Here is a 10,278-nt window from a genome sequence, read left to right as displayed (position 1 = left end):
ACACGGCGCAAAATAGCTCCCCACCCAGGGCAGAGTATGGGGCTCTCAACCCTTTTCCTCCCAGACTATTTTTGTAAATAAAATGTTATAAACTTGAAATACAAATTGATGTTTATATTTCCTATCATTTTGTATTTTACGGTATTTGGTACAACTGGCTGATCCCGAGCACGAGTAGATGTCGATGTCACGGAGTGTTGTCATAAAACGTTTTTAATTGTGAGGCATGTTCTGATGTGTTTGTAGGCAAACAAAATAAAGCAGAGCAAACTTTTTTGGCCACATGTTTGCTAGAAAATGGTTACACTTTATTGGAGCGATGTGAAGTTTAAACACTAAGCTGTGTTGTATGAGAATTATTACAGACAACGTATCTTTTCATTTTCTTGTTTGAACTTTCTGGAACTGTTTTATAGAAGATGCCGGTTTGCTGCTGGTGAGTGTTGGATGAAATACTACCTTGCACCATTGTAATAAAAGCAGTTAGACTCTTTATAAAGATCTCTTGTGCTGTAGTGGTGTTTTGGTTTTCCCCTTTGTGCCTGAACTTCTTTCAAAGAATACTGAAATTTGTTTCACGTCTGTGGAGGCTTTGATGATTAACACCAAGTTTTGGGGAGGAGGTTTCCTAAAGTGATGTGGATTGCCTGTCTTGCAGTGACCACTTGGCCGTCAGAAGTGGGGTGGATGGGCCTGTGAGCGTGGGGGGCCGGGTGGAGGGACGCGCCTCGTGGTTCCCACCGCCCCTTCCTGGGAATTCAGAATTCATGGCTTTAAGCTTTGAGTAGCTACTCTGACATCTGCTGAGTGGATTGCTGGCTTGAAAGGTAATTTGCTAAATTAGGAGATTTGGTTTTACCCCGTTCTTCCTATAATACTTAGGTTACTTTTTAAACTGTTATTGTATTTCTTCTAGGTCATGAAGTATGTTTTATTCTCTGAAAATTTGCCTTTGTAAAGAAACATTTGGTTTTACTCTTTAAGGTTAAGAAGTTTGGGCTAGTAAAGGAATCCTTCCGCCCAGTGTGGTAAAATCGGTTTTCCCGGGCCGTAGGCGGTCCCTGCCACTTGGTCCTGTTGGTCAGCGACCCCAGGCCCTCCAGCTCCTCGGTGGAGAGTCTCAGGCCACTTGGTTCTTCCTTTGTCCAAACTCTGCTTTGGAGCCCCGCTGGGGTCTGCTCTGCTCAGGGCCCCGGGGCTGGGTTGCTTTCTCCTGGTCTTCCAGCCGCTGTGTCACAACTCTCCAGCTCTCGTGCAGGCGCCCCGTGCACCCTACATGTTGGCAGGAGTCACCTCCCCTAACACTGCTTCCGCTGCCTTCCTCTTCTGTTCAGGAACCGTGGGACCTTCGGGGCCCCTCCTGTCTCCCGCCTCGGTGGGCATCTTCCCACTGGGGCCCTTTGCCTCCCCAGCCTCACTGTCTCTGCGCTTCTCACAGAGAACGCACCGTTTCTGCCTCTGCTTGGTCCCCCCCTTGCTTTGATTGGCCAGGTGCTTTGCTGGCAGGTGCATTTCCCCCAAACTCCTAGAGCAATGCACTCCTGTGTGTCAGTGCCGGCCCCGGGCTTCAGAGGGGTCGTGCCCACTTCCTGTTTTAGCTGCCCCTCAAATGACCCTGTGTCAGGAGCCCAGTATCACCCACATTGGCTAAACTAGAACTAATGTAACCCATCCTTCAACCACAGAACTTGTAAAGCTCCCGTTGCCCTTGTTTGGGACAAGATTATCTTTGAGACTGTACTTTTGTTTCTCATCTTACAGAATCTTCATCAGAGCTTTTTTTTTTTTTTTTAATTTTATTTATTTATTTTATTTATGGCTGTGTTGGGTCTTCGTTTCTGTGCGAGGGCTTTCTCTAGTTGTGGCAAGTGGGGGCCACTCTTCATCGCGGTGCGCGGGCCTCTCACTGTCGCAGCCTCTCCTGTCGCAGAGCACAGGCTCCAGACGCGCAGGCTCAGTAGTTGTGGCTCACGGGCCTAGTTGCTCCGCGGCATGTGGGATCTTCCCAGACCAGGGCTCGAACCCGTGTCCCCTGCATTGGCAGGCAGACTCTCAACCACTGCGCCACCTGGGAAGCCCCAGCATTTTGTTTTAACATAACATTGGTGGGACAGAGTCATACATGAGAACGTGACCGGTGTGATGAGGGGCCCTCAACTCTGGCTGAGACCCCTCCCAGACCACATGCATCAGGATGGGGGGAGTGGGAGGGAACAAGGAAGGCATTCATTTTTCACTTTCTGTTTTTAAGCGCGGTAGGTGATGCCCGTCTGTAGCTGGGGCTGAAAACCCTGGTGAGCAGAGGAAGGGCTTTTGAATCTGAAAGATCTGAATCTAAATTCTGGCTGTTCCTTATGCAGATGGTTTCTCTTCTGTTTCCTCATCTAGCTGAGAATTGCAGTGGCCCCATTGCTGTTAGTAGATTGGAGTGATAATAATTTTTTTGTTTTTTCAATAAACCTGCCAGATACTGTGTGTACTGTATGTAGAAATGGCATGTGATTCTGCAATGTGCATTGGTCATTCTATAAGGAGGAAGAATGCTTAGAGTTGTTAGTAATTTTAAGAAAATCTACACATACCTCTTCTTCAGATTGAATTAGCACTAGATCATAATGTAGCAATGAGTTAAGTGTTAATGGAGTTGTTGGGTAAAATCAACCTTCTGTGATGCCTTATAAATGCCTTATAACTCTCAGTGAACAGTTTTCTATAAAAAATTTCAACCAATGCACACTTTCACAAAACATTCTAAAGTTATAAGTCAGTAGTTTTTACAACTGTTAAACCTGTAGATACGACAAGAAGTCGCTTCACCCCATTTGACAGATGTAAACATGACTTTATGATGATAAGAATATTACAGGCACGCTTTACTTAAGGAAGACCTGGCTAACTGGTGTGTGAGCATCTGCCAGCGCTCCCTTCCTAACGAGACGCGGTGGCCGGCTCGGGGTGGCTCTTTGCAGCCCGCCTGTGGGAACCGCCTCTCAGTGTTCGCACGGGGGGCTTCATCTCCTCCTCCTGAGGGCTTCCACGTCTGCTTTTACTAATCTTCTAGCCAAGACTGGATCAAAGAACATGAGGCTTATGATATTTTTCCTAAATGTGTGAGGGGTAGGGGAAGAACACAGGAGAGGGAAGTTCAAGATACCAGTGGGGAGGCTTCCCTGCTGGCGCAGTGGTTACGAATCCGCCTGCCAATGCAGGGGAGACGGGTTCGAGCCCTGGTCCGGGAAGATCCCACATGCCGCGGAGCAGCTGAGCCCGTGTGCCACAGCTACTGAGCCTGCGCTCTAGAGCCCGTGAGCCACAACTACTGAGCCCGCGTGCCACAACTACTGAGCCCATGTGCCACAACTACTGAAGCCTGCACTCTAGAGCCTGTGCTCCACAACAAGAGAAGCCACCACAATGAGAAGCCCGCGCACAGCAACGAAGAGCAACCCCCGCTCGCCGCAACTAGAGAAAGACCACGCGCAGCAGCGAAGACCCAATGCAGCCAAAAAAAAAAAAAGATACCAATGGGGCAAGGGGTAGGTAACTCCTTGATCGAGGTCCTCGCAGAGGTGGGAGATGATGTGGTCCAGAGTTGAGGGGAAGAGAAGCCCAGGATGCACCAGATCCTTCTAGTGGAACAAATCCACAGGGCTGGGGACGCCCTTCAGTGGAACTTCCGTGTAGCCCGGATGGAAGAGGGAGGAAGGCAGCGAGTTGGCTTCCTTAGGAGTGGGGTTTTGCCGGGCAAGTGTGGCGACAGGGCAGGTGTCCTGGGGGTTCTCTGTCCTTGAAGTCTATGAAGTCCGGGTAGGTGGGGAGTAAAGGGAAGGGAGGATTGAAGGTCCTGAGTTTCAAGGTCAGGAGGGTGGGCTCATAGGGCAGATGTTAGTGTTTCGGATTTCAGAGGTGGAGCACTTCCCAGTGAGAACAGGACCACCGAAGTGAGTGGTCATCGTGTAGAGGTCACTGGGAATGGAAGAGATGAGGGGATTTTGACATGAGCGTGTTGGGTAGATTGGTGCGCGCCGGCGTCACCCAGGTGGGGCGGGGCCTCAGAGGTGAGAGCGGGATTGTGACCCAGTCGCCGAAGTCCCCAGTCCGCGTGGGTAGTGGCCCCGAGCTGAGCACAGAGTGTGTGGGGAACTGTGCCAAGTGCTGACTGCACGTGACCTTATTTAATCTGAGCAGCCTGTGAAGTTGGCATGACTATTATCCCCCCCATTTTCCAGGTTGGAAACTGTGGCTCAAAGAGATTTAATCACGTGCTCGAGACCACACGGTTAGGAAGCAGAGAAGTCATTATTTGATCTAAAGTTTGCTTTCACTGAAATCATGCCATTTGCAGCAACATGGATGGATCTAGAGATTATCATACTAAGGTAAGCCAGAGAAAGACAAATATCGCATGATATCACTTATATGCGGAAACTAAAAATATGATACAAATGAACTTATTTACAAAATAGACTCACAGACAGAAAACAAGTTTATGATTACCAAAGGGGAAAGGGTGGGGAGGGATAAATTAGGAGTTTGGGATTAACAGATACACACTACACCTGGCTCTGTGCTGGGAGCTGCCGCTGTATGGCCACTGTGAGGATGCCTCAGTCTTGGTTATGCGTGTTCCACAGACATGCTTTCGTTGAACACACTGGGATTTGAAAGTTCCTCTTTGGTATCACGGTGTTATTTCAAGGGGAGGTTGGTGCACAGCATCCTGAAAAGATCAGCCCCAGAAGGGGTTTCTTTCCCTGAGGGCTCTCGCCCTCGGCTCCAGCATCACCGATGTGTGAAGCCTTCTTTGACCTTCCCCACCGAGTCAGCCTCTTCTTACCCATGCACCAGCTATGCTCTCTGTCCCTCACCTGACTGAGGTTCTGGAAAACGGGACTGATCTTTGTGCCCCCAGGACCTTCACAATGCCCGGCACGTGGTGGGTGCCCATTAAATATTGAATTAAATTTCTAATCACATGAAGACTCCATCCCTGGTTTTTCCAGGCTGGGTATGCTGTATAGTGAGAAGTGTTGTGTGTTTGGGTAACCTTGGATGAAAGCTGGGTTTCGGGTGTCTGGGGTGTTACCCATCCTGACTTTAAGACTTTTAACAATATAACATTTATCTCTTGAATGGATAAAGAAGATGTGGTACATATATAAAATGAAATATTACTCTGCCATAAAAAAGAATGAAATAATGCCATTTGCAGCGACATGGATGGACCTAGAGATTATCACACTAAGTGGAGTAAGGCAGACAGAGAAAGACAAATATCATATGATATTTTGTGGATTATATGTGGAATCTAAAAAAATGGTACAAATGAACCCATTTACAAAATGGAAATAGAGTCACAGATGTAGAAAACAAACTTATGGGGGAAGGGGGGGAGGGATAAATTGAAAGATTAGGTTTGACATATACACACTACTATATATAAACTAACTAATAAGAACCTGCTGTATACCACAGGGAACTCTATTCAATACTCTGTAATGACCTATATGGGAATAGAATCTAAAAAAGAGTGGATATGTGTATATGTATAACAATCACTTTGCTGTGCACCTGAAAATAACACAACATTGTAAATCAACTCTACTCCAATAAAAATTTTTTAAAAAGATAAAAAATAAAATTGTACACAACATCCTCCCCCCCAATCTAGCTCTTACATCAAATAGATCAGTGGTCGCCTGGGAGAGGGTTGGGGGGTGGGGAAGGTTAGGAGGAAATGTACCTACCAGTAGCTTTGGGGTTTCTTTCTGGGATGAGTAAAGTGTCCAAAGTTGATCCTAGGGAGGATTGCACAGCTCTGGGAATACACTAAAAGCCATTGAATTATACACACTAAGTAGGTGAATTCTGTAGCATGTTAATTATATCTCAGTAAAGCTGTTAAGAACTAAGCTGTTAGTAGGTTTCTGAAAAAAAATCTGGCTCTTAAGCCATGACTCCAGTAGGTGTTCCGTATACCTGACAGGTGGGTGTGCGATGCTGTAGCACACGTGTGTGAGAGGACCTCCCTCCACTGTGTCACCATCTGCAGTGTGGTCAGCAGGAGAGCCCAGTGGAAGAAATGACCCCGCAGGAATCTTGAAGACGTAAGTATATTTTATGGTAGCGATGGCCAGTTCATTCTCCAACTTAACTAATACGCCTAACGAGCTCTTTTGTGACTGAAGTACTGACAGTTCTGTGATGAATTCATTTTTTATGATCCCTGCATTTTATCTCATTTGTAAAAAGTACGGTTGTGCTGAACAGGCTTGTGAGGTTAATCAAGCGTGTAGCTTATTTCAAACCGCAAGAGAGCACCATTAAGAATATTTATCTGTTAAATAATTCTTTACCTGATTGAAGACTATTTCATAATGTTTCTTTTAAAAGTAACTGTCACGCTTGTTAAATAGAAATATAAATTGATTGGCAAAATAATTTTGTGGGGTTCTAACTGGCAATTACATCAATTTCGCTTGGTCGGATGGAAATAAATCTTGTTTAAAAGGAGGAAAAGACCTATCGTTTGATATTGGTATGGAAAGATTTTTCTCATGTTAAAATATTAGTTCTTTCTACCCTGTATTATGTCTCAAAAGTAAGCAGCTGTTTATTCTCTGAAGATTGATTTCTCAAGTTTTACCCTCTTGTTTTTAGCTTGGGATGCTACAGATTACTTCTGGTTATGTGTGTGTGTGTACAATCATATATATATAAGTTAATAGTATTTGCTACTAAGAATTTCAAAGTTTTTTGATTGATAAAAGAGGAATATAGCTATACATTGTTAAAAATTAATAATTACAAACCCAAGAGTTTATGATGGCCAATAAAATCTAGATGATACAGCATTGGCTATATTTTCAATATTAAGGGGTCAGATCAGCTGTAGTAATTGATCAGAGCCTCATTTAAGTCACTCATGGCTGCACTAGCACTTACTGCAGATAAATTTTTAATTGTTTCCCATCAGACACACTTTGGCCTGAGTAGTCTCTCCTCGTGCTTATAGCTAGTTTGGCCGTGGTGACCAGATGAGAAGGAGTTCTGAGGGGTGCTCTTGGTGTCCCTTTTCACGGCAGTGTGGCTGAACTTGGCGACTGAGCAGAGAACGGGCCAGCTGAAAACCTGCCTCCAGACTCTGGCATCGCTGTCGGCTTGTTGCTGGCTTGTTAATATCAGTTCATTTCTTTCTCCTGCTCACCTACTGATGGGGGTTATGTGCTCCAGGGGAACCAGTGGCCGCAGGATCCCACCTTACTGGACAACTCCGATGACGAGAGTTCCTGGAAAGATGAGCTGGGGGGGATGGGGACATTGTCAAGGAAACCACAGGAGGCTGTGGTCCAGCTCTCACTGCACCTCTCAGACTGTAGTCTATAGAACCACACCCTCTGGGTTTGTGCGGTTGCCTCCGGTTTTTGTTTTTTTAAACTGGGAAAAGCCATCATTTGTCGAGTGCTTGCTGGGTTCTGGGTACTGTGCTAAGTCCCCGTTCTGTCAACGCACGTTTGCTAAGTGCCTGTGAGCCCCAGGATGTGCCAGTCTGAGGTGGAGTTTCCTTTCCAGTGGGAGAGCTGTGCGTTAAGCAGATAATCACAGATTATCACAGACTGTGAAAGGGCCACGAGAGAAAGAAGTGTGGGGTGCGCTAAGACATACCACAGGGGCCCTGGGCGAGGATGTGGGTGAGCAGAGGGGTGGTGTCGCAGCTTCCCGAGCAAGTGACGCTCAGCTGAGACCACGAGAGACGCCAGCCGGGTGGAGGTGTGGGGAAGCAGCCAGAAGGGGCTGGCTGACATGGCAATTAAACGCCTCACTGACACACAGGCCCGGTATGATGGAGTAGAGGCATGCAAGGTGGGGCCGGGTGCAGAACTCGGTCTTTCTGTGGAGAACAAAGTCCTCAGGCGCGTAAAACAATTTTAAACATCAGAGTGGATGATCAGGTTGGTGCAGCCATGCCTGGAAGTTTCAGCCAAGAGCTGTAGCTTTTCTCTGGAGTCTGAGCGGATGCGGAAGAAAAGCGGGGAGTCAGCCAGACGTGAGGGCTGCTCTGGAGTGTGCTCTTGGGAAAGTTGTCTCGTGAGGCCAGACGGTCTGGCGGAGGCAGCCAGGGAAGATGGGCAGAAAGTTCGAGCCTTACCCTGTAGAACTGTGGGCAAAAGGAATCAGAGCGGCCAGCTCCTACGATCTTCAGATGAAGGTGGGGAATGGGTTTTCGTATAATAGAATATACGGCCAGTGGATGCAGTTAGTTTTCAGTTTTAAAACTGAAACACAATTGCTCCTGCTGAATTTAGAAGTAGTAGGTGTTTTTCACTCTTCTTTGTTCTGTGCCTTGTTTCTTTTGTAGAAAAAGAGCTCCTATGATTTGTCCATAATCAGTGGCATTTGAGAGCTATTACAGAAGGACTTATGATACAGCACAGTGTAGAAAAAGTGCTCTAAATAGTCATTAGAAACAAGCTATCAAGAGAAATAAGTTTGTGAGCTATAAAGGTACAAATGACTGGTATTTTCCACCGGCGTGACTCATCTTAATTAGGATGGTATACTGAACTTGCATTTCTGATTATGCAGTCATTTTCTTGAGCTGAATTAGTATGTTTTAACATTTATTCATTAGCTCTTAGTCTATGATAAATTAAACGTTATAGGTAATCAAAACATTATTGTGTGATATCATTACAGTGGTCTGAATTAGAGTTTAAGAACGTTATTATAATAGTATATGTAACTTAAATGTCCCCTACTGGCAAAGATGAATAGCATTATGAACTTTCTGGTGATATGCCGCTCATGTCCGGGTTGATTTACAGTTGAATAACTTTTAAAGAGCTGACAGCACTTGTGCCGAGCCTTCATGAACAGTGTCCCTTCCAAGGAGGAAGCCATCCTCTGTAATTTGGTGGTGATCACTAAACCGCTCATAATAATATGTGTACTAAGTTTGTCGTGCCAGTGCCCTGAGAAGTTGTTATATTCATGACATAGTAAAGTTGGCGCCTGGTTTCACAATGTCACATTAGGAAATCAGCTACATGAAAACGGAATGATGATGTCGATAGGGCTTAAAATCCACACCTGGGAAGGCTTCCCTGGTGGCGCAGTGGTTGAGAGTCTGCCTGCTAATGCAGGGGACACGGGTTCGAGCCCTGGTCTGGGAAGATCCCATATGCCGCGGAGCAGCTGGGCCCGTGAGCCACAATTGCTGAGCCTGCGCGTCTGGAGCCTGTGCTCCGCAACGGGAGAGGCCGCGATAATGAGAGGCCTGCGCACCACGATGAAGAGTGGCCCCCACTTGCTGCAACTGGAGAGGGCCCTCGCACAGAAACGAAGACCCAACACAGCCAAAAATAAATAAATAAATAAATAAATAAATAAATAAATAAATAAATAGCAAAAGTGATTGTTTAAAAAAAAAAACCCACACCTGGGGATAGTTTTTCAGGATTTTGTTTTTTCTTAAAAAAAAAAAATCACTGATACATTCACACAAAGAGATATACATTTTTGAGCGTATATATATTTTTTCTTAAATCTTAAACTCTACCATTCCAGTGGACTGCTCTAGAAAGCCTTGGGGCTGTAAATACTGGACTTCTGCTTATTCAAGGGCGATGCTTGTTGCCGGTGTGAATAGAATGGGAAAGGGACTTGGTGTTCTTTCCCCCAACATCAGAGATGGATTTGTGGGGATAACAGGAGTTACAGACCTTTAGACCCAGCAGTTCACCTCTCCCCGCCCTCCCCATGACCAGGTCCTCTTGACGACGTGGGATGAGAAGTGACTGATGGCGAGCAGAATTCCAGGCTGTGTCCACCGCACAGAGTCGCGCCTGCTGGATCACACAGGATTGACCAGAGACCCCACGGAGACCAACAAAAATTACTCAGGCCTGCTCACAAGTGAACTGTGGCTCAATACCAAGCAATTGCTTCCGGATGTGCTTGTTACAGCAGAGAGATGAAAAACAAGTTCCAAGCTCAGATATATTTGGGAAACCTTGTGTTAAAGAAAGCACATTTCTTTTTTCTTTTTTTTTAGAAAGCATCTTTCTTTACTCAGTCGACGAGAGCTTTTGATATGCTGGGATGCGTCGTGTCCTTCTGAGCACAATGTAGCGCGCTGCGTTCCGTATCTACACCTTGGCCCCCGAAGCGGTAACACATGTTGGCACCAGTGGTCCAGAGGACAGTTTGGGGAATCCGTCCTACCGGGATCCCCCAGGAAGTGCCGCCTTCAGATCGGGTTGTCGGTGGAGGGCCCTC

The 10,278-nt window shown here is 46.2% G+C and overlaps 1 long non-coding RNA gene across 1 annotated transcript; it reads left to right on the top strand.

Moving 5' to 3' along the window:
- The first annotated feature begins 4,239 nt into the window (after window positions 1-4,239).
- On the top strand, window positions 4,240-9,994 carry LOC132371335 (uncharacterized). Its single transcript, XR_009504838.1, has 3 exons — window positions 4,240-4,379; window positions 5,987-6,107; window positions 9,768-9,994. It is a non-coding gene; the product is annotated as an uncharacterized LOC132371335 (long non-coding RNA).
- Window positions 9,995-10,278: the final 284 nt, after the last annotated feature.

Source organism: Balaenoptera ricei, chromosome 9 (assembly GCF_028023285.1).
Source record: "Balaenoptera ricei isolate mBalRic1 chromosome 9, mBalRic1.hap2, whole genome shotgun sequence".
NCBI classification, from domain to species: Eukaryota; Metazoa; Chordata; class Mammalia; order Artiodactyla; family Balaenopteridae; genus Balaenoptera; species Balaenoptera ricei.
Note: the sequence above shows the minus strand (reverse complement) of the source record. Positions and strands in the feature narration are given on the sequence as shown.